The sequence below is a fragment of the Podarcis filfolensis genome, assembly GCF_964270895.1.
Source record: "Podarcis filfolensis genome assembly, chromosome: 12".
Taxonomy (NCBI): Eukaryota; Metazoa; Chordata; class Lepidosauria; order Squamata; family Lacertidae; genus Podarcis; species Podarcis filfolensis.
The window spans coordinates 21,481,934-21,505,871 of record NC_139614.1 but is presented as its reverse complement, the minus strand read 5'-3'; the positions used below and the strand labels follow the sequence as shown (position 1 = coordinate 21,505,871).

Sequence of the window (23,938 nt, the reverse complement as noted above, 5' to 3'; positions counted from 1 at the left end):
CTAGGGATATTGGGAGTTGTAGTCCAACAACATCTAGGAACTCAAGGTTGAGAAAGGCTGCTCTAGCTTGCTCACCACACTTGTTTCTTGCTCTGCACATGCTTAAACACTTGTTGTGACCATGCTATGAGTGATAGCACTAGATCACTGGTTTTCAGCTGGAGAGCCGGGACCCAGAACTGGTTCACAGTCGGCTCTAAGATGGGTTTCAATGGCAGCACTATTGTCATAGAAACAGATATGTGTGAGTTAAAGCCAGGTCCCAGTTATGAGACAGCTGAAGACTACTTCTCTATTTGAATATGCAGGAAATCTTAACGTAAAGCCCAAATGGCACTGGTCTACAACTTTGCCTGGGTTTCTTTTTCCATTCCTGCTATTCCAGGCAATCAGGTAGCAATACAATTCCAGTGTAGTGGAAGGTTTTAAATATGTAAAAATAATCCAAGTTTTGTTTTTCATCAAAGAGATAGCTTGCCTCGATTGTGCTTGTTTAGGGCAGCATCAAGGGACATATTCGCCCCATGCATGCAGAGGCCACATTCCAACTCAATGCACAAGGTAGCAGTGACATGCACAGCAAGCATGATTCTTCTGGCTGCTTGGCAAACTGAGATTGAGGCTTATTCGCAAGGTAATTTATGTTCCTAGGCAACATTTATGACAATTCTATAAAAGTTCCTCTGCAGGGATATCACGGCACTGCAAAAGTATTGCTATCATAAAGTAGGATGTTATCTGTTTCTGAACTACAATTAAGCTATAATATTAACAAAGGTCAAGTCTGTGAGGGATTAGCAGCCCCAACTAACAAATGCATATTATTGCTTGTTAGCATGAGAAGGGGCTACGACCACAGAGCTGCATTGCTGACACTCAGACCACAGAAATAGAATTGGTAGAGAGGGCTCTGTGTGATGTCACTTCCCCTCCTCTCCCAGAGAGGAAGGAGCATATAGTACTTCCTGTTCCTCTCTATCTCTTCCTTTGACCAGAGATGGATGCAGACATGCCTCCACTTGCTCCAGGTGCATGCCTGAAGTTTGTTATACAATGTAAGTACAGTGGTACCTTGGGTTACAGACATTTCAGGTTACAGACTCCGCTAACCCAGAAATAGTACCTCAGGTTAAGAACTTTACTTCAGGATGAGAACATAAATCGTGCGACGGCGCGGTGGCAGCGGGAGGCCCCATTAGTTAAAGTGGTACCTCAGGTTAAGAACGGACCTCCAGAACGAATTAAGTTCTTAACCCAAGGTACCACTGTATTTTGCCTGCTCAATTTTTACTGCTGCCTTTGCTGTGAACCAATGCAAGATTAGGTAAAGGTAAAGGGACCCCTGACTATTAGGTCCAGTCGTGGCAGACTCTGGGGTTGCGGCGCTCATCTCGCTTTACTGGCCGAGGGAACCGGCATTTGTCCGCAGACAGCTTCCGGGTCATGTGGCCAGCATGACTAAGCTGCTTCTGGTGAACCAGAGCAGCGCATGGAAACACCGTTTACCTTCCCACTGGAGCGGTACCTATTTATCTACTTGCACTTTGACATGCTTTCAAACTGTTGACAGGAGCAGGGACCGAGCAACGGGAGCTCACCCCGTCGCAGGGATTCGAACCACCGACCTTCTGATCGGCAAGCCCTAGGCTCAGTGGTTTAGACCACAGCGCCACCCACGTCCCTAATGCAAGATTATAAGTAAGTAAATTATATGTGTGCCTGGTGGGGCCCGTTGTAGCCATGGGAGTGCCTGGCGGGGCCTGCCATAGCTGTGAGTAGGCCTGGCGAGGCTGGCTAAGATCTGGTGAGGCCCACCATGGCTCCCATACAGATTGGCGCCTACAATGCAGCTAAAGAGGAAAGTGGAGGAAGTAGGCCTGCCATACATCCATATTTCCTTGACTTGGATTTCAAAGGTGGAATTGATGTCCGGGGGTGTGGGGGGGGCGGGGGGAGGTTTCAAGAGGCACTTTGTCCTGGATCATAGGCAAATCGTAAAATTGTGCTTTTCTTGGGTGTGTGTTTTTTGTTTTTTGTAAAAAATAGCTCAACAACTTTCAGGTTTTCCTTTAAAAGGCTCAATTTGGGGGGTGGGGTGTTCCTTAAAAAAAGCTCAACTACTTTTGGGGTGTCCTGGTTTTTACTTGAAATATGGCAGCCCCAGGCCCTAGGAGGAAGAGAAAGAGACACCACTAAATAGTATTACATAGGCCACACATTTACTGACAGACTTTAACATGTGCATCAACAAAAACCACAGTGGAAGGGATAGCCTTAGCTTTTCAGTATGAAATTCCCTCAAGGAGACTGCCCTAGGTAGCCAGCTGCAATGTCCCCTGAGGTTGTGGCAAATTAAAATGGCGGTTCCACAGAAGCCTCTGGTATGGTGACATCCAATTTGTGTGCTAAGCTGCTGCATACAAATGGCTGGCCATAGGGTGCATCTGTCACACAGATGCAGTTTTAAGCAGTTTCTGTGCCACTCTGTTTTCAAGTGAGGTAGGCCTGAATTTTTGTTGTGCTGCCTTCATAACAACTCTGTAGACAACACACTGCAAGAGTTTTGAGCTCCTGTGCTATTCCACTATTCTTATGAAGTCTGTTAAGTCTTCATCAGAACTGTCTCTTGCGCTGACCAAGCATTTATCATGCACAAATCTTCTTAGAAACTGATAATAAATACTGGCTTTTTGGACACACATGGATCCTATAATTCCGTTGTTTTAAAAACTGAGGCAGTTGTTGAGGATTTTAACATCATTATCATGTTTCATGGTGAAACCGAGAAAAGGGCAATCTCCCTTGAGAATCAGAACAGGATGTTGGCTGGTGTTACGAAGATAAAATATTCAAATATTTATGTAAGGAAGTCAAAGGAAAGTATGTATGTTTATGATGAGTGATCCCAACCAAACCCATATAAACACAATATTGGGTGATTCTGTAGTTACCAGCGTAACATTTGTAAGATTTTTTTTACTAATATATAATTTTTACATTATTTGAACACGAATTGACATCAAACTATTTGTGTGCTAACTGGCTTGATCATCCCTAGGAAATGTCACAGGCAGCTTAAATGATTTCTTTTTATTGTGTTTTACTAGGGGATGCTACCCCTACTGGTTCTCTCACCAACCCTCACTCCTTTGTTATCCCCTTCCTTCCCCCCCTTTCCTCCCCCCACCACCGCCACCCACAGCTCACCCCAAATCCCACCTCCTTCCCTCACAACTCGGCCAAACAGCTCTTCTCTGCTAATTTTTCAATGCGACGTCAGGGGAGTGGATGAACTCTTGGTTGGAGGATGGATGGCGGTTAACAGATTGAGGTTGAATCCTGGTAAGACAGAAGTACTGTTTTGGGGGGACAGGAGGCGGGCGGGTGGGGGGGTTCCCTGCTCCTGAATGGGGTAACTGTGCCCCTGAAGGACCAGGTGCGCGGCCTGGGAGTCATTCTGGACTCACAGCTGTCCATGGAGGCACAGGTCAATTCTCTGTCCAGGGCAGTTGGTTATCAGCTCCATCTGGTATGCAGGCTGAGACCCTACCTGCCCACAGACTGTCTCGCCAGAGTGGTGCATGCTCTGGTTATCTCTCGCTTGGACTACTGCAATGCGCTCTATGTGGGGCTACCTTTGAAGGTGACCCGGAAACTACAACTAATCCAGAATGCGGCAGCTAGACTGGTGATTGGGAGCAGCCGCCGAGACCATATAACACCGGTCTTGAAAGACCTACATTGGCTCCCAGTATGTTTCCAGGCACAATTCAAAGTGTTGGTGCTGACCTTTAAAGCCCTAAACGGCCTCGGTCCAGTATACCTGAAGGAGCATCTCCACCTCCATCGTTCTGCCTGGACACTGAGGTCCAGTGCCAAGGGCCTTCTGGTGGTTCCCTCACTGCGAGAAGCCAAGTTACAGGGAACTAGGCAGAGGGCTTTCTCGGTAGTGGCACCCGCCCTGTGGAACACCCTCCCACCAGATGTCAAAGAGAAAAATAACTATCAAACTTTTAGAAGACCTCTGAAGGCAGCCCTGTTTAGGGAAGCTTTTAATGTTTAATAGGTTATTGTATTTTAGTGTTGTGTTGGAAGCTGCCCAGAGTGGCTGGGGAAACCCAGCCAGATGGGCAGGTTATAAAGAATAAATTATTATTATATTATTATTATCCTCTCTGAAGTGACAATTAACATGGTGCCTCACTGAGTTCTTCACCAAACCACTCTCTCAAGTGCATCCCACTCTCCTTCAAAGACACCTTCCTCAGCAGGTCGCCTGGGCTGCCCCCCACCTGCACCACTTGCTCACTTGCCTCTTTTCTCTCGTCACACTACCATTGGTGTGGCCCACCAACATTAAATTGTAGGAAGTTGGCAGCATACCTAAAGCAAATGTCTCCGCTATTAAAGAGTGTGCTAGGGAATTTATACACAAGCACATTTATCAGCATCAGTTGGCACGTCTGCCTATTTTCATCTGATGAAAAGCAGAGGGTGTGATATTCTCTGCCCCTTTCTTGAACTGCATGGCACTGCCCTGACATGTAGGTGTTCTGCATATGCATGGAAGCATACATGGGGTTCTGAACTGGCCTTCAGGCACTGGCATCCATCTCCACAGCAATTTGATATTAAGTGTAATAGGCTGTTAGCAGACCTTGCAGGTTGGGTGAATTAGATTGGAGTAATCACTTACAGTATCACTATCAAACTTTTATTTCGGTCACAGACCAACATAAGATAAAACATATGGATAAACTGAACACATAAGACTTAAAACAGGTAAGGGATAAAAACTAGCAATTAAAAGGTGATTATATCATACATAATTAAAAAGATAGAAACAGGCACAGTTAAAAGGTCTTGCATTTTGGACCTAGTTTGTGGCACAAACCATCCTTCGACGAATATCCATCATGGCAGTGCAGAATCTAGCAACTGAGTATGTAACATCTGGGTTTTCATCTTAAAGTAGCAGGGAGGTATAAAGTTATGTGCGACCTGGGAATTTATGTACTACAGGTAAGATGAACCTAGCTCATATATCTGTATGGTATTGGCAGTAAAAAAAAAAAAGGCATGTTCTGTTGTTTCAACTTAGTTTCTGGAGTTCAAAGGCTTTATTCATGCAGGAACTGTTTATAGGATGTGTGGAGCTAAGAAAGAGAAAGAGGAAACATCTTGTCTGGAGAGAACAGCAAACGAAAAATGGCTCAGCTTTTAAGGGTGGAGTTAACTTAGACAAAGAAGCTTCAGACAGGGTGGCTGGGTCACTAGACAAACAGTGCTCTCATGTGGTTTAAAGTACCGTAACAAATGCATGAACTACTAATGCCTGATGGCAGCGTCCCTATAACACACGGGTTAATTTATATAACAAAAATTGAGAGGCCTGATGACAGTCACACCATGTTATTTGAAATCCCCAGTGCCAACTGAATAGATTGCTCAGCCGTCTTCAATGGTATTCTATAATTATTTCAGAGGGCACTAAGATCATCATAATTGAAAGCAATATTTTGAAGTAAGACCTGTGGAAGCCTGCATTCAGGCATAGCACTGCCATAGGGTTCGTTTTATGCTTAGACTTTGAGACCAACAGGCTACTCTCAAATCATTTGTTGATCTGAATGACTTTATCATCTAATTTGTAGTCATTAATGATCCCTGGTTGCTGCTTCCTGGAAAGGCATAATAAACTGCTGGGCACTGTGCTCCTGTTCCATTTTTTATAATTGCCTGCAACTTACTGCAGTTCCCCTGAGCTTCAGTTAGGAAAGGACGGTTATTCTTGGCTTTGTGCATCAGATTGTTTTTCCCCCTGTGTTTTCATATTCATATCCATTTTGTTTAAAGAGGAACCAACATAGGCTTCTCTTAATCTCGGCTTTTTTGGATCAGAAAAGCAATTAAAAAGAACAAATCTGTTTCTCACGCACAAACACACACACACACACACTGTGCTAATGTGCAGTGTGAAAATCACATTCAGCTGTGCAACTGCAGAGGCCTCCATTTGTAGGATCTGAAATAGATACAAAACACTACATTTTACAATGCGCCATGCAACCCTTTATATTTAGAACATCCTACTGTGTTCAGTGGAGCTACTCCCAAGTGAGTGGACTGTGCCCTCAATTACTTATTTTCATTTCTAATGCTTCATATATATATATATATATATATATATATATATATATATATATAAACATGCCTCAAAGTAACCAATTAAAATATGAATACCATCAATAAAAATAGCTTAGCTGCCTCATAGCAACTTTAGCCTGGCCTAGCAAGCCCTGAAAATAACATTTTAAAAGGAATGGAGAATGAAAAAATTCAGACCTTGGCAAGCGTATTGAAAAAGTGGGTTCTGGAGTTGGGTGTGGGAATAAGGACACTTCCTTTGCAGGGTCTTATTTTAAATAGCCGTACGAAATAGGACTGAGCTTTTAAAACAAGAAACATCATGCCATTCCAGATGTTTGCTTAAAAAAATTATGCCCTGCTTTTTCACGTGTCTCAAAGCAACTTACAAAGGAAAAAACAAAGCAAATTAAAACAGAAAAATAAGAACTTGATGTCTGAAACGTTGCAGGGAGTATATAGATCCACATTCACTATGTTGTGTGCAATTTGATTCCTTGCAGAAAGCTGGGGAAGATGTTTGAATATATTAGTGAGTGGACAGGTTAGCTTGCATGGCTAGAATCAGCTGCATATGAAATGACGATGTTGCATCATAGAAATGGCCCCAACCAGCACTCTGGAAAATTAAGGATTACTGTAATTTCCCAACAAGGCTATCTCCATAATGAATGCAGGATTACTATTTTTTATGGGTGTTTTTTTACCCTTCCTGACAGTACATTTGATATGCATTGCTCTGTCTCATTATTTCAGCTGCAGGGTTAGGAATAAACAAATTTATCAAGATAACCAGAGAGAATGGGACTGACAAAAGCTGAACGCAACTGGCGAGGTGCCCGTTTGCAAAGGCAGGACAGAGATACAGAAGCAGGGCAGGATAAAGACATTGTGCTGCCTGAGGCAAAGGACAAGGTGACCCTTTTCATTCCCACCAGAGGGACAGCATCTTCCCCACTCTTGAGGTGAGCAGGCTAGCTCAGGGAGCAGTGGCCCCATATAACATCTAGAATCTGCAACCTGAGGCAGCTGCCTCACTTTGCCTAATGGTAGGCCTGGCGCTGTTTGGAACCTGAAGAGAACCAGCAGGTATTGGATTGTAGACAGTCCCTACTTCAAGCAACTATTCAAGCAAATAAATCGTATCTGGTGGAGGAGTTAGTTGCATGGACAAGCAGTGATTTGAACTTTTGCAGCTTTACTTCCAGACATGCATATGTCCCACAGCTAAACCCAGTTCTCAAGCTACTAATCACTTGTGGGTCTCCTCCCTATGAAAAGATACCCCTGCAGCCAAGTTAGAAAAGCAAGAAGATTCACTGAACCCTTTTATCACCTGTATATTTATGGGACATAGTTTTTTGGATCAGGTGATGGAGTTTGAAGGAGTGAATGTAATTAATGAGTTGATAGATACCGACTGGTGTACAAAATGAGTTGCTGAAGCAGCACTGAAACAGCCTTCAGGGTCTGGTATTTTGGCTTCTTTATGAAAGCCAAACAACCAGGGAAAATGTGCTACATCAGTGGTTCCCAATTAACTATTGCAGTCCCCCTGTTTTGTTTTGTTTTGAAACCAAGCCATGGACCCCCTTCTTTTGAAAATGTTGCTATCTCTGTACAGTGGTGTCTTGGTTCTCAAACTTAATCTGTTCCGGCAGTCTGTTCCAAAACCAGAGCATTCCAAAACCAAGGTGTGCTTTCCCATAGAAAGTAATGCAAATTGGATTAATCTGTTCCAGGCTTTTAAAAACAACCCCTAAAACAGAAATTTAACATGAATTTTACTAACAAGACCATTGATCCATAAAAGGAAAGCAATCAACAATGTGCTGCAGTCACAAAATCAGTCAATCAATCAGTAGCTGAACTGGGTTCCACACAGTCACAAAAACAAAAAAGAGCCACAAAAACAAAAATGCAAAATAAATAGCAAAAACAGACAGACCTCAGCGTAACACTCAAAACTGAAGTGTGGCACTCAAATCAGAAGCGTAACACTCAAAACGGAGCATGTTTGGCTTCCACTGAAAAAAGTTTGCAAACCAGAACACTTCTGGGTTTGCAGTGTTTGGGTTCCAAGTTGTTTGAGTACCAAGGCGTTTGAGAACCAAGGTACCACTGTCGTAGTTTTTGTTATGTGAATGGTGCCACCATACCCTCTAAAATGTCATAGCGCAAAACCGAGCTGCATGTTTTCTGGGCTGCACTCCCGTGTGAGAGTATGGCACCCAAAAACGTACATACCCATCAACTGTCTTGAACACCCTGTTTTGGGGCACCGTGTTTTCAATGTGAGCAAACACGCCCGCCAGAAAATGGGATGTCTGACAGTTGACAGGTAAGTGCCACAGACCCCCTTAGTGGGTTATGTAGACCCCTTGGGGTCCACAGACCATCCATTGGGGACCACTATGCTACAGCACACCTCAGCTTCTGACCCCACAATAGTACCAGCACAGAAGTTGCTGGAAATAAACTCAGTTTGGGGGCGGGGGAGGTGGCTGCCTTTTGGTTCAGAGCCTCTTCTATGTGAAAACATAGAGCAGTAAAGGGGAGTTAATTAGAACAAGTTTGTCTGCCTATCCACACTGCAGTGCCCTGGTTCGGACTGTGGTCAGGATGTGTGGAACGAATTAGGCACGTAGGGTCATTCACACACTTGGCTTTTTTTTTAAGGAGTTAGCAGACACAGATCTAGGAAGCTGCCTTATACCCAGTCAGACCACTGGTCCATCTACCTCAGTATAGGCTACACTGACTGGCAGCAGCTCTCTGGAGTTTCAGGCAGCGGTTTCTCCCAGTCTTAGAGACTGATCTTGTTGGCATCTGCAGACAACACAGATGCTCCACCGCTGACTTACGGCCCTTCCCAGATCCTGATGTAGGGATAAGTAGGGGGCTTTGGCCTCCCATTGCAGACCTGCTCTAGACTCCTCTCCCCTCTCCCAACACCTATTTGCTTGGGAAGCAAAACTTCCAATAGTGCAAATGTCAAACAGGCTGCAGTCCTTTTCAGAGTTGTGCGAGGGGACCAGAAGACTCCAGCAGAGAATTCACAATGCAGTCAGAAAGCCATCATGTTCGGAAGCTGAGGTCCAGCGCCGAGGGCCTTCTGGTGGTTCCTTCACTGTGAGAAGTGAGCTTACAGGGAACCAGGCAGAGGGCCTTCTCGGTGGTGGCGCCTTTCCTGTGGAACACCCTCCCATCAGATGTCAAGGAAAGAAACAACTATCTTCCTTTTACAAGACATCTGAAGGCAGCACTGTTTAGGGAAGTTTTAATGTTTGATGTTTTATTGTATTTTTAATATTTTGTTGGAAGCCACCCAGAGTGGCTGGGGAAACCCAGCCAGATGGGCGGGGTATAAATAATAAATTATTATTTGACCAAAGCCACTGATGTGCTTTTGAAAATAAGCTTGGGTTTGTAGCATAGCAGGGCTTAGAGCTGTGAAATCAACAGAACTACATTCAACATCTGTTTGGGACTAATGCATTTGATCCTTGCAGTCTTTTCTGAGACTTTTAAAAAAAATATTATTGAATTTTCAAATTATAACATTGAATTAAGATTTGTGGAAAATTTGTTAATTTATATATATATATCGCCTCCCCCCTCTTTGGCTTCCCCATATTTCTGTATTGGTTTATTAAACAAATTCTATATCCTGCTGATTTTGCCTCTTATATAGTTGTGAAATTTTAGTCAAAACCTGCCAATGAGTCCAAATCTTTATACTGTCTTTTTATATAGTTTATAAATGGTTCCCACTTGTGATGGGATGGTGAGCTGCTTGTGCGTAAAATCCTGATCCCTCAGAGTTTGGCTAAGTTCCCAAACCTCTGTCTGTGATGGAGCTCCTTAAGCATGGCTCCATCAATCGCTCGTTGAATCGGACAGTGGGCGTTTACGGAACTTCTTCCAGCATAAAAGCTCCTTAACGGAAACGCGTCTTCTGGACTCTCGGCGTGACAGTTTCCGCCGAGGAGTGGGTGTCCCTACGGGAGGTCCTGAAACCTCCCCACTGTTCTCGCTTGAAGTGTCTCTGAGCCCTCCCTCCGACTCACTTTCCCTTGGAACTCCACTTCTCCCCCTGCTGGTCCCCTCCTCCGCTGAGTGGTCTCTCTCACCCTCCATGAGCCCTTTCACCTCCTTCGTCTCAGATGACAGTTCCCTGACATCCACCTCCCCTCCAGGGCCCCCTTCACCCCCTTCCCTCCCCTCCTCTGCGGGAGGCGAGGGAGCAAAACCCCTGAAGGAACCTCCCTCATCTTCCGAAGTTTCGAACACTTCCCTCCACCTTTTGCTGTTTCCGGTTTCCAAGTACTCCTCCTCCTCGGAGTCTGTACCTCCTTCCAACTCCGATTCCCTGAATCCCTCCAGTTCCTCCTCATCGTCGGTGGTGCCAAAGTACTCCCTCCGGAACCTCGCTACTGGCTGAGGTTTCCTGGGGAACCTTTGGTGGAACGTTTCGATCAAGATCTCGTCATGGACCTCCTCTGCCTTCACCCAGGTGTTTTCCGACTCCGGTTCCCCTTCCCACGCGACCAAATACTCCACCTGATTACCCTTCCACCTGGAGTCGATGATTTCCGCCACATAGTTGCGGCTTTCCCTTTCTTCTATGGCTGGCCCCCGTGTGGATACCCCTTCACCTTCCCCCCTGTATGGTGACAGTAATGACCTGTGGAATACTGGGTGCAGTTTCATGTGGTTCAGTAACCGGAGTCTGAAAGCCACTGGGTTGACCTGTTGGATGACCTCAAATGGTCCCAATCTTTTGGGTCTCAATTTCTTGCAACCCCCCTTGAACGGCAATCCTTGGGTTGATAGCCAGACCCGACTCCCCACCCTAATTGTTTCACCTTCCCTTCTGCTCTTGTCTGCCTGCCTCTTATATTCTTCTTTGGCCCTTTCTAAGTTGTGTTGGAGTTGACGATGGATCGCTTCCATTTCTTCTACAAAAAGTTCAGCGGCCGGAACACTCCATCTCTCTCCTCCTTCCCCTGGAAACGCCCTGGGGTGGCACCCATAATTAGCCAAAAAGGGGCTCATCCCGGTGGACACATTCTCTGCATTATTGTAAGCAAATTCCGCCAGTGCCAACTTTTCGACCCAATCGTTTTCTCTGTCATTGACATAACACCTCAGGTATTGTTGAAGGATACCGTTTGCCCTCTCCGCCTGCCCATTGGTCTCAGGGTGCCTGGCAGTCGAAAAGTTGACCTCTACGTGCAACAAGCTCATAAGCTTCCTCCAGAATCTGGACGTGAACTGTTTCCCTCTGTCGGAAACCACCCTCAAGGGGGCGCCATGCAGCCTAAAAATATGTTCTACAAACAATTTCGCTGTCTCTTCCGCCGTGACTGCATGTGAGCAAGCTACAAAGTGACCCATCTTAGTTAACAGGTCTACTACGACTAGTATGGCGGTTTTCCCCTGGGATTTGGGCAGATCAGTCATAAAATCTATCGACACCGCCTCCCACGGTCGTTCTGGTGTGGGTAACGGTTCTAATAACCCCGCTGGTGCCCGCCTTTCTCCTTTGGCTCTCTGGCATTGGTCACACCTTCTCACATACTCCCGTACATCCTCCCTCACCTTGGGCCACCAAAACTCCCTGGTCACCAACCACATGGTCTTGTGTTGCCCAAAATGCCCCGCTGTGGGATTGTCGTGCAGCTGTTTGAGTACTCTCCCCCTCAATTCCCCTTCGGGTATATATAGCGCCCCTTTGTAATACAATGCCCCGTTTCTTTCTTCAAAACCTCCGGGGTCTTCTCCCTCTCTCCTTAAACCTCTGAGCTTATCCTGGGCGTACTCATCATTTACCGTTCCCTCTACCAGTTCTCTTTGCCCCACCCAGGCCGCACCACACACCCAGTGGTCCTCTGGGATAATATGTCTCTCTTCTGGCGCTCCCTCCCCCTCCAAATATTCAGGTTTGCGAGAGAGAGCGTCCGCTCTGATGTTTTCTGGACCTGGCACATAGCAGATTTCAAAATGGAATTTGGAGAACTCCTGGGCCCATCTCACTTGTCGTTGGTTGAGCACTCGTGCCGTTCTCCAATACTCCAAATTCTTGTGGTCCGTACACACTTGCACCTTATGCTGTGCGCCAATTAGTGTCTCCATCTCCGGAACGCTTCGTGAATGGCGAGTAGTTCTCGGTCATATACCGTGTAGTTCCTCTCGGACTTGTTCAGCTTACGCGAAAAGAAGGCACACGGTCTCCATTCCGACTTATTGCTCCCTGGCTGAAGCAGCACCGCCCCCACCGCCCGGTCTGAGGCATCAGTTTCCACTCTCATGGGTTTTTGTAAATCCACATGCAGGAGCTGTTCTTCCGAAGCGAATGCCTTTTTCAATTCCTCAAAAGCGTGCTCCGCCTCCGCCGTCCAAACGAATTTCTTCTTGCTGCTTAGACAGTCCGTGATGGGAGCCGTTAAGTGGGCAAAGTTCTTGATGAATTTACGGTAAAAGTTCCCAAACCCTAAGAACCTTTGCACATCTTTTTTCGTTTTCGGTGTCTTCCATTCCAGCACCGCCTGGACCTTGCCTGGATCCATGGCTAATCCCTTGTCTGATAAGCGGTACCCCAGGAATTCCACCTCCTTGGTGTGGAACTGACACTTCTCCAATTTCACCCACAACTGGTTTGCTTGCAGCTGGCTCAGCACTTCCCTGACATCCTTTACATGCTGCTCCTCATTCTCTGAATATATCAGCACGTCATCGAGGAAGGCCACGCAATTCTTGTAGAGCAAAGGTCCCAGTACATGGTTCATGAGCGATTGAAAACAGGCGGAGCCTGCTTGTAATCCAAAGGGCATAACGAGATATTCGAAAGCCCCTAGGGGGGTGAACATCGTTGTCTTCCATTCATCCCCCTTCTTTATTCGTATCAGGTTGTAAGCTCCTCTCAGGTCCAGTTTCGTGAATATCTTTCCCTTCCTCACCCTGGTCAAAATATCATCAATCCTGGGCATGGGGAAAGTCACTGGTTCTGACACGGCATTTAGCCGCCGGTAGTCCACGACCAATCTCGGTTTATCCGTGTTTTTTTTGTCCACAAAAAACACTGGGCTGCCCCCCACCGCTCTGGACTCTCTGATGAAACCTCTCTTCAGGTTTTTGTCAATAAACTCCCTCAACTCCTGCATTTCCCTGTCTGACATGGCGTACAGCTTGCCCACGGGGAGCTGGGCCCCAGGGACCAGGTTAATTTGGCAGTCAAAGTCTCTATGCGGTGGTAGTTTATCTGCTTCCCTTTCGCTGAAGACCTTGCTCAGGTTAGCGTATTGTTTGGGCACCTTCCCTTTGTCCGCCACTTCCGTCCCTGCTAGGGAGGCTTTTGCCCCTTCTGGCACCTTCCCCTCTTTGCAGTGTTCCAGGCAATGTGCTGACCCAAAGGAGACCACTCTCTGATGCCAGCCCACTAGCGGGTCATGCAACGCTAGCCAGCTCATTCCCAAAATGACTGGCGCCCCTCCCAGGGTGGCTACATTGAACGCTATCCTTTCGGTGTGCCTTGCCACCCTCATAACCATTGGGACGGTCTGTAGGCTAACTTCTCCCCCCAACAGCTCCCTCCCATCGATCGTGGTGACCTGCAGGGGGTTGCTTAAAGGGAGTGTCTGTATCTGGTGTTCAGCTGCAAACTCCTTGCTCATAAAATTACAGGAGCTGCCTGAGTCCAACAGCGCCTTGGTCTTCAGTGGGTATCCGTTTGCCAGCTCTAGCAACACCTCTATTACTAGGGCTGGTCTTGGAGGTTCCGGAGTGGGCACTTTTACTGCTCCTTGGCCTGTCTGCAGTGCCCTGACAGTGGCAGACAGGCGTTGGCTTTTACTGGCTCCTGGACTTCCTCCTCCTTCCCCCCAACAGCTCCCGCCATCCCTTGCCATTCCTTTCTTTGCGGGCAGACTCTGGCAAAGTGACCTGGCTGCTGGCAGAGATAACATTTCTTGGCGCTCTTTCCCTCCTTCTTCCTCCCTTCACTGGGATTTGAAACTGCGCGCGCGCGCGCTGTTCCAACTTCCATCGGCTCTCCGGGCGGGAAACTTGGTTCTGGAATCTCTGGAATGCGGAAATCCCTCCAACGCTCTCCTTTCCCCTCCCGCTTCTCCAAGGCTCTTGCCTCCTGGCGCGCTCCAATGGTCAGCGCTGATTTGGTCAGCTGGTCCATAGACTCCGCCCTGGGCGCCCGGGAAAGTTCGTCTTTCACCGCCGAAGAAAGCCCCTCTTCAAAGAGCATTTGAATGGGTTCCGCCGATAGGTCCCACCCCAATTTATGTATCAACATTGTAAACTCAGTCCAGTACTCACGAACCGATCGGCTCCCCTGTTTGCAAGCCATCAATTGTCTGCGCACCAGTCCCTGTTCAATCTCGCTGGAAAACATCAAATCCATGGCGCGAAAAAACTTCCTCGCGTCCTTCAGCATGTCACTATTCCCTGCCATCAGGGGCCGGACCCAGTCTCTCGCCCCTCCTTCGAGATGGCCAATCACAAACGCCACTCGCGATGCCTCATCGGGAAAGTCGTTAAACTGCAGTTCGAGAGCATACTGCATCTCTGTCCTAAAGGCTTGGTAGTTCCTGGGGTCCCCCCCAAACTTCTGCACCATTCCTGGCATCTTTCTTGCTAGTGTAGCGCCTTTTGCCTTTTCTGCATCCTGCGCCCTCCTTTCTTCTAGCCTCGCCGTTTGCATTGCTAGCTGGAGTTCCAACACTCTGTACCTTTCTTCCAGACTTGGACTTTCTCCAGCTCCTGCTGCTCCTCCGGCTCCGGCTGGGTTGCTCATGATGCCTCTCTGCACAAGCTGCTTTCAGGGACTGTCCGATTGCTGTGATGGGATGGTGAGCTGCTTGTGCGTAAAATCCTGATCCCTCAGAGTTTGGCTAAGTTCCCAAACCTCTGTCTGTGATGGAGCTCCTTAAGCATGGCTCCATCAATCGCTCGTTGAATCGGACAGTGGGCGTTTACGGAACTTCTTCCAGCATAAAAGCTCCTTAACGGAAACGCGTCTTCTGGACTCTCGGCGTGACAGTTTCCGCCGAGGAGTGGGTGTCCCTACGGGAGGTCCTGAAACCTCCCCACTGTTCTCGCTTGAAGTGTCTCTGAGCCCTCCCTCCGACTCACTTTCCCTTGGAACTCCACTTCTCCCCCTGCTGGTCCCCTCCTCCGCTGAGTGGTCTCTCTCACCCTCCATGAGCCCTTTCACCTCCTTCGTCTCAGATGACAGTTCCCTGACACCACTCTTTTTTTGAAATCGATGTTGTCTCTCTCATGTATCCTCTGTCAGCTTAGCCAGTTCCACGTAGTCCATAAGCTTAGCTTGCCATTCTTCCTTTGTTGGCGTTTTCTCTGTTTTCCATACTTGTATTAATAAAATTCTTGCTGCTGTTGTCGCATACATAAGCAATCTCCAATTTCCCTCTCTTATATCATGATCTAAAATTCCAAGCAGGAAAGATTCTGGTTTTTTAACAAAAGTTTTTTTCAACATTTTTTTCAATTCATTATATATCATTTCCCAATATTCTTTAACCTTCTTGCATTCCCATTATACATTTTCTGAGACTTTCAAGTACTACGTGTAAATAATCGGCGCGGTCATTTTGCTCCTCTGTTTTTATCATGATATGCCCGAGACATGTAAGTACCACAGCTCACTTTTAGTGCTTCTCTTGTGCATGCAGATGATCTCCAAGTTCAGTTCTTGAAATCTCCAGGTCAGGTTGGGAAACTCTATAGTTGGTAACCTTTGACAGCTCCTGCCAGTTTGGCTCCACAATTCTGGCTTGATTTAGTCTTAAGACCGTCTCCTATGTTCCTGGGTATCTAATCTGCTTGTTATCTTCATGTTATCCGGAGACTTGGATTTTTTTTTTTTAATGGATGGCACATATAAAACCAATGAGCCTATTTATTGCTCATATTGCTTATTGAAGAAAGTAGACAAAAAAACTAAACAAAATTATTTCACAATAGTTTGTGACAGATCGTGCAATGCAGAGACAAATCGGCTTGCATCTGTGATACAAAAGCAAGCATTTCCTCACTGTTGGTGTAGGATCTTGCTTTTGCTTTAGCACTGTACCGTATATCTCTCAAGGGGACTGCAGCTTCTTGCTGAGCCATCATATCAGTTGGCTCAGTAACCAGACAGTCACTGCGCCCACTTCCAAAGAAAGCGGTGTAAGCCATGCTTATCAGTCTTTTCAGCGTGTACTATGATAAGATTATAATTCTGAAGATTCTGAAGGGGGAGGACAATGAACTGCTCAACTATAACTAGCACGACAGTGTGTTTGTGTGGAATTACGGGTGGCTAATATATTGGAAACTGGGTGTGGTGTCCAAATACCTTGCTAACCTTTGCTCACAGTACTTAATGTTTGCAGTTTGTCAAGGACAAGACGGTTTGCCTGCTTTGTAAAAACCATGCATGCAAGTTTCCCATAGACATGGTGGGCCACTGTGAGAATCAGATGTTGGATTGGATGGGATTTTATGTTCCTGGTCCTAATACTTAATTGTGGTCACAAGGAAGTGGGCACACAATTTGGTTATGAAGAAGCAACATTCATCTAGTATTAAATCAGGCAACCTTACATAAGCTTGCTTGGAAGTAAATCTGGCCGAGAGTAATGGGACTTAGTTCTGTGTAATACCTCTAGGGATGCAGTATTAAAGAATACACAGGCTGAACCGTATCACGTTAACACAGAAATAAAGCTATTAAAACTATTCCTGTATCTCCCTCCATACTGCTGTTTTGCTGGATCTGTGGCACTCATTAAAATATTTCACATCCTTACATCAGTCTCCCATATTTGTTCATCCAGTCTTCACAAATGCCAATCTTTGATTTTATATAACGTTGGCATTCAATACCTTTTCACATCGTTGACCTATATTTGTCTGCCAAGGTATTTCGGTCAGTGGAGCATCTCAAAAATGGGAAAAGGCTATTAATTGTTAGCACCATGTTTAGGGAAGTTCTTGCTCATTCCCCCCCTTTACCATCTTACCCATGGCTCCCATGTAGGTAAGTTCATTCACGGAACAAAATGTTAAAGCAGCATAGAGCCATAGCATGGGCCTGCATTAATCAGGCTATACAACGGGTTCATTGTTGATGTGTGTGGTTTTTTAAGGAATATATTTTTCATGGTCTGTATTGTATTACACCATTTGTTCTATGCAAGAACAAGAGTGAAGGAAGGCAAAAATGACTCTAAATCTAAGGCTGTAATACTAAGGTCATCACACTCCTTGGGAAAGGGTCCCTTTTAAAGGATTTTAACCTGTAATTCTGCACTAGGAGTTCTAGAACTTTGATGTCTTCTGCTGAGGGCCAGTCAAGAAATTTCAGTGCCTGAGGCAGAGCAGCAAATGGCACTCCTTCCTTGTCAAGCCACCTGGATTGTACCCAAGACTAGTCAAGTTCTTTTGGCAGAAAAGCCCACAAGTGCCTAAGCACAGACACAATGAATAATGATGATGAATTAAACAGCTAGCACCTTGCTGCCCTTCCATGACCATCCAAATCGGCTGCCTCACTCTGTTCAATGATTGGGCCAGCCCTGTGTCTGATCCCTTTGGGATCGGCACCTATATGATGAGATGGATGCCATTGGGAGAAGATGCAGCTATCTGCGCCAGTGTGGTGTAGTGGTTAAGAGCGGTAGACTCGTAATCTGGGGAACCGGGTTTGCGTCTCCGCTCCTCCACATGCAGCTGCTGGGTGACCTTGGGCCAGTCACACTTCTCTGAAGTCTCTCAGCCCCACTCACCTCACAGAGTGTTTGTTGTGGGGGAGGAAGGGAAAAGAGAATGTTAGCCGCTTTGAGACTCCTTTGGGTAGTGATAAAGCGGGATATCAAATCCAAACTCCTCTTCTTCTTCTGCCCCGCAACACCAGCAGAAAAGAAGGTAACTGAAAGTATAGAGATCCATAGCAACAAGGCCAGTACCACCAGTAGCTGGAACTTCCAGGAGCCTGGGTGGAAAGAGGATTCGTCCTCTCCAGCAATTTCCCCTTTACTGCTGTTAGTCTCCTTCGGAGAAATGATGAGTCTAGGGCTAGATCTAGACACATCAAACAAGCGTTTCAGGAAAACTCGTTCTAAACTTCATAAAAGGAAATCACGTTGGCGAAAGACGGGACTCCACTGTGATATAACGCATATAAAGCACTTTTTCTTTGCCAATGTAGCTGAGTCCTAGGTGATTTCTAGACTCCTGAACAGGCTCTGCAGTACATTTAAGCCAGGCTGCTGAGTCTCTGTGCATCTGGAATTATATTGTCTGTTAACTTTCCTCTTGCTTTGTATTTATATGTATCTAAGTCTAGATTATTTCTTTTGCGAGTGGGATGCAGGTGGCGCTATTGTCTAAATCAATGAGCCTCTTGGGCTTGCCGATCAGAAGGTTGGTGGTTTGAATCCCTGCGACGGGGTGGGCTCCCGTTTCTCTGTCCCAGCTCCTGCCAACTTAGCAGTTCGAAAGCATGTCACTGCAAGTAGATAGATAGGTACCACTGTGGCAGGAAAGTAAACAGCGTTTCCGTGTGCTCTGGCTTCTGTCACAGTGTTCCATTGCATCAGAAGCAGTTTATTCATGCTGGCCACATGACCTGGAAAGCTGTCTGTGGACAAACGCCGACTCCCTTGGCCTGAAAGCGAGATGAGCGCCACAACCCCATAGTCGCCTTTGACTGGACTTAACCGTCCAGGGGTCCTTTACCTTTACCTTATTTCTTTTGCCATACCAAATTTATCATCTGTTTAGTAACTTGTTGATTTTTGTCTCATTTGAATTTGATGTTTTGTCAACGGTTTTCTTCCCCCCCCCCCACCAAATGCTGAATTCTCCTGTGTTAAGAGAACTGTATAACTCCTCTATACCTGATTCATGTCGGCAAATAAATTGTTTTAAGATGGAGCGCCACCTAGGGGCTGTTGCTGCTAGAGCGACGCTTTCGAAGGCAAAGCAATTCTGGTGTATAAGCAAAGGATGCATGGGAGAATTCACAATTATTGCGAACTGGTGGCGTTTGGTTTTTCATTAGGTAGTCCAAGGGAATAAATGCGCTATTGCTTAAAAGTGATTGGCTTGTTATTGTGGTTAATTCACTTGCAAAGTAACTGCAGGGTTCCTTCCCAATAAACTTTGCATATAAGTTGCAATTTTTTTTGGAAATATCACATTCAATTCACACTTTGCCCCAATGCAGAACCCACGGGCACAGTGATATACACAGGATTTTGGCTGCTCCTGGCTCTCCTCCTTCAAGGGAATGGAAAAGGTATGAATAAAAATTAAAGGAAATGATGATTATGTTTAGTACAGAGAAGAAGAGGCACGAAAGAGGTGCCCAGGAATTCAATGTGCACAGATTATTCTACATGTGCACTGCCTGTGCATGCTATCCAACGAACTACTTCTCATTTCCACTGAAGTCTGTCCTTGCCAGGGCTGGACGACATTTAAAGTTTGCAGGAGACTGCACTGAGCCTCTCAAAGCCAGCATTCACATTTAGGCTGTATAACACGGAGACACGGGCAAAGGTTACAGTACAGCTTCCCTGCATTGCAACGCCTATCTGATTCCCCTTTCCTTTTCAGCCAGGCTGGCCAAACTCAAATTTCACATCAATTCCACAATAAAAGCAAACCCAGAAACTCAACCTGCTGTGAACCAGCAGTGTGGCTCCTTACCAAGCCACTTAAACAAAGAGCTCCTTTTCAAACGTCTTCCGCTATCCATAATGCATGTTACCATAAAATGTCCAGGTTGCTAATTCGCTTGGATGAAAGCATCTACCTGGAGGAAAGGCTTATTTCTGCAATTGTTCTAGATCTACATAAAATATGCACAGGGAAGAAAGATTATAAATGCATATTCATATTTTTGTTTCAGGATTGGTAACCCAGAAGACTTAATGCTATAAAAAATGACCTTTCGGTCTTTTTCATAGTAGCAATGGCGGTTTGTGATATCCCTTTATTATAGAAATTAGAATTTTTTTAAAAAAATCTGTGGCTTCGAGTTCTGTTTAACTCTTTTGTGTGCATCTTTAAAAGGTATTCGTGAAATATCTGATTTCAGGGATTAGTGCAGCCTTCATTACTATGCATGAAAAACGAGATGAAATACCACGTTTTTGGCAGCTGTTTCCACTGGATAAGCATCCACTCACCCAGCTTGATTTAACATTTTGTTACTGCAGCTTTATGTTGCACATTTGATTTAGTACCGGCAGAATTATGCTGGAAGAACGGCAATGGAAAGACAGGGCTATAGAAGAAAGAATCTGGCAACTCCTGATTACTGATCCTCTTGAAATCACGGATTTGTCTGCCTACAAGGGCCCAAATTAGGGTCTTTCATCCTAATCCTTATCTCCAAATCAGGAGCAGCTGCTGCAGAGCTCCTATTTAGTTTATTTATTTCAGAAAACCTATCTCCCGCCCTTCTGATGCATTTGCATCACTCGGGGACGCATGCAGCAATAACAATTCTAATATATACATAAATTGAGACAGGCTCAGCAGCTGAAAACATTCCAAAAGGGGGGTTGGTGTCCGTTTGTGTCACTTTCTCAGTACTCCGCCTTATCCTTTCCAGAAGGCAGAAATATTTTCCCCACTGGCACCATTCCTGTGTTGAAAGTACTGTACAAAAGTGCAAAGCAGCCTCTAAATGCCTGTAGTGTGGAAACATAACAGCCCAAGGCTGTGTTTTACATGGCAGCTGTGTGAAGCAAATGACAGCAATGCCCATAGAGCTGAGGACCAAGATGTACAGCAGAGGACAACGTGGTAGGGAGCAGCACATTCTGGGTCCCCTTTCTACCTTCTGTAGGGAAAAGGACCAATCTGGAGCCTAGCACACCCCGGTTTATAATTTCTTCCTGAGCCATTGGATCTGATCTGTGGGATGCCTGTAGGCCTACAAACTCTTTCCTGCTCTAGTGTGCTGCATCTTTTCCTTCTATCAGATGTTTATCCATGTATCATGATGAATGGAAATCAACTGGAGAAGACCAGACTCAAGGGGCGTTGAGAAACCAGAAAGGCTAGCAGCTGCTCCTGCAAAGAAAGGATATGTAAGTAAGGCATCAATCTTTGGAGGCAACTGCAGTGAACGCCATTACAAAATCCTGACTTTATAATATGATTGCAACTTTGGAATGGTTTCAGGCTGCAAGGTTCAGCCTGGGTGAATCCAGAGGTCAGGTGTCATTTTCTTATGAGTAACAAGTAAAGGAGGAATGGTTAAGACCATAAGGGTTTGGGGCCATTGCACTGGAGCAAAACTGTTTATTGAGGTTTTCAACTAAGTATGGACAGAACAGATAATGTAAGAAAACAGTAACATAAACATGCATATGAACTGAAATATAAATTACCATAAACATTTCTTTTGCAGGTGGCAACATGGAAGATAACCAAAGTGGATATTGATGGAGAGGAGTCCATTCACATGAAAAGTATGTATTTCAAAAAGACCTCCGCTAACTGTTATAGAGGCTCATATTTAATTCCATGCACAGTGCCACAAGCCTATGTATAACTGACTACTAGAAATGCATTCGCCCGCCTTAAATGGATTGCCTTATTTCTTTATGTCATATACTAAATGCATACATTCCTTGTTGGAAAATGTCTGAAATGTGGAAGTAATTTGAATGCTCGGGGGTGGGGGGGATGCTTGAAAATGAAATGTAAACTGCATTCTAAAATTTGGCTTTAATTAGCACACTGCAGATTAACAGTGGCAATTTGAAATTATCTCTCCAAATCAAGGCTGTTTCCATAGCAATGGCTGATTCCCAAGACCTGCTGTGTCAATTTGTCATGAGCAGCCAAAGACAAGAAGGAAATGCTAGGCTCTCCAGGCCACAGCAAAGGCTACCCAGATCTATCCAAAGTACTTGCCTCTATCTAGAGCTTTGTCCCATAAGAGCAGAGCCTGCCCAAGACATTTTGGCACCTGAGGCGAATCACAGAATGACACCCCCCTCACCCTGCCACCAGGGGAAAAGGGGTGAGTGAAGATCTACATCAGGAACAAGGAGGAGATAAAGATCTACTTTGAGAAGAGGAAGGAGGAGAGACCAGCAGTGCCTCCTATTTGTCAAGAGGCCACTGTACAGGTGGGATGGCAGTGCTGCCTAGGAGGCGGCAGGTGGCAGATCTATCCTCCAAGATGCACATCACAGCTGTTGCTGTTGGGATCTCAAATTTCAGCAGCACCTTGTGTGGCACCAGAATCTGGCACCCCCCTCACCTCCTGTGGACTGTCTTGCCAGAGTGGTGCATGCTCTGGTTATCTCCCGCTTGGACTACTGCAATGCGTTCTACGTCGGGCTACCTTTGAAGGTGACCTGGAAACTACAACTAATCCAGAAGGCGGCAGCTAGACTGGTGACTGGGAGTGGCCGCCGAGACCACATAACACCAGTCCTGAAAGACCTACATTGGCTCCCAGTATGTTTCCAGGCACAATTCAAAGTGTTGGTGCTGACCTTGAAAGCCCTAAACGGCCTCAGTCCAGTATAACTGAAGGAGCGTCTCCACCCCAATCGTTCAGCCCAGACACTGAGATCCAGCTCCAAGGGCCTTCTGGTGGTTCCCTCACTGTGAGAACTGAGGTTACAGGAAACCAGGCAAGGGCCTTCTTGGTAGTGGTGCCCGCCCTGTGGAACACCCTCCCACCAGATGTCAAAGAAATAAATAACTATCTGACTTTCGGAAGGCATCCCTGTTTAGGGAAGTTTTAAATATCTGATGAATTATTGTATTATAGTATTTTGCTGGAAGCCACCCAGAGTGGCTGGGGAAACCCAGCCAGATGGGTGGGACATATATTATTATTATTATTAATAATAATTAAATTGTACAAAATAGTTGCAGCACGCTAGGTTCTGCACCCAGTGTAATTTGGGGTCAAGAGCCCCTAAATCTGATTAGTGAAAGGCAAGTGTGCTTCCACAGCTGCTGCCCTGCTCAACATACTGATGAACCTCAGGTATGTTTAAATCGCCCAGGGGGGAGTTGGATGTGCATACAGCAAAAGAGATGGGGGGGGGGTAAAGGAGCTCTTTCGATGATTTGCTATGTTTGATGGGATGGTGAAGGTACTGCAGTCATGGAATTGTAGAGTTGGAAGGGACCCGCCCCAAGGCCCTCTAGTCCACCCCCCTACAATGCAGGGATCTCAACTAAAGCATCCATGACAGATGACCATCCAGCCTCTGCTTTCTGTTGTTTAGTCGTGTCCGACTCTTTGTGACCCCATGGACCAGAGCACGCCAGGCACTCCTGTCATCCACTGCCTCCCGCAGTTTGGTCAAACTCGTGCTGGTAGCTTCGAGAACACTGTCCAACCATCTCGTCCTCTGTCGTCCCCTTCTCCTTGTGCCCTCCATCTTTCCCCACATCAGGGTCTTTTCCAGGGAGTCTTCTCTTCTCATGAGGTGGCCAAAGTATTGGAGCCTCAGCTTCAGGATCTGTCCTTCCAGTGAGCACTCAGGGCTGATTTCCTTAAGAATGGAGAGGTTTGATCTTCTTGCAGTCCATGGGACTCTCACGAGTCTCCTCCAGCACCATAACTCAAAAGCATCAATTCTTCGGCGATCAGCCTTCTTTATGGTCCAGACCATCCAGCCTCTGCTTAGAACCCTCCAAAGGGTCTTGCTCATGGAAAGGAGGGTCGCTTTAAGAGTTGTGGGGGAGATCATTCTGACATTCGGCACCTGCTGCAATGCCC

The 23,938-nt window shown here is 46.0% G+C and overlaps 1 long non-coding RNA gene across 1 annotated transcript; it reads left to right on the top strand.

Moving 5' to 3' along the window:
* Positions 1-951: 951 nt before the first annotated feature.
* On the top strand, positions 952-22,097 carry LOC310745838. The gene is made up of 3 exons (XR_014540358.1): positions 952-1,055; positions 21,165-21,272; positions 21,596-22,097. It is a non-coding gene; the product is annotated as an uncharacterized lncRNA (long non-coding RNA).
* The last annotated feature ends 1,841 nt before the right edge of the window (positions 22,098-23,938 follow it).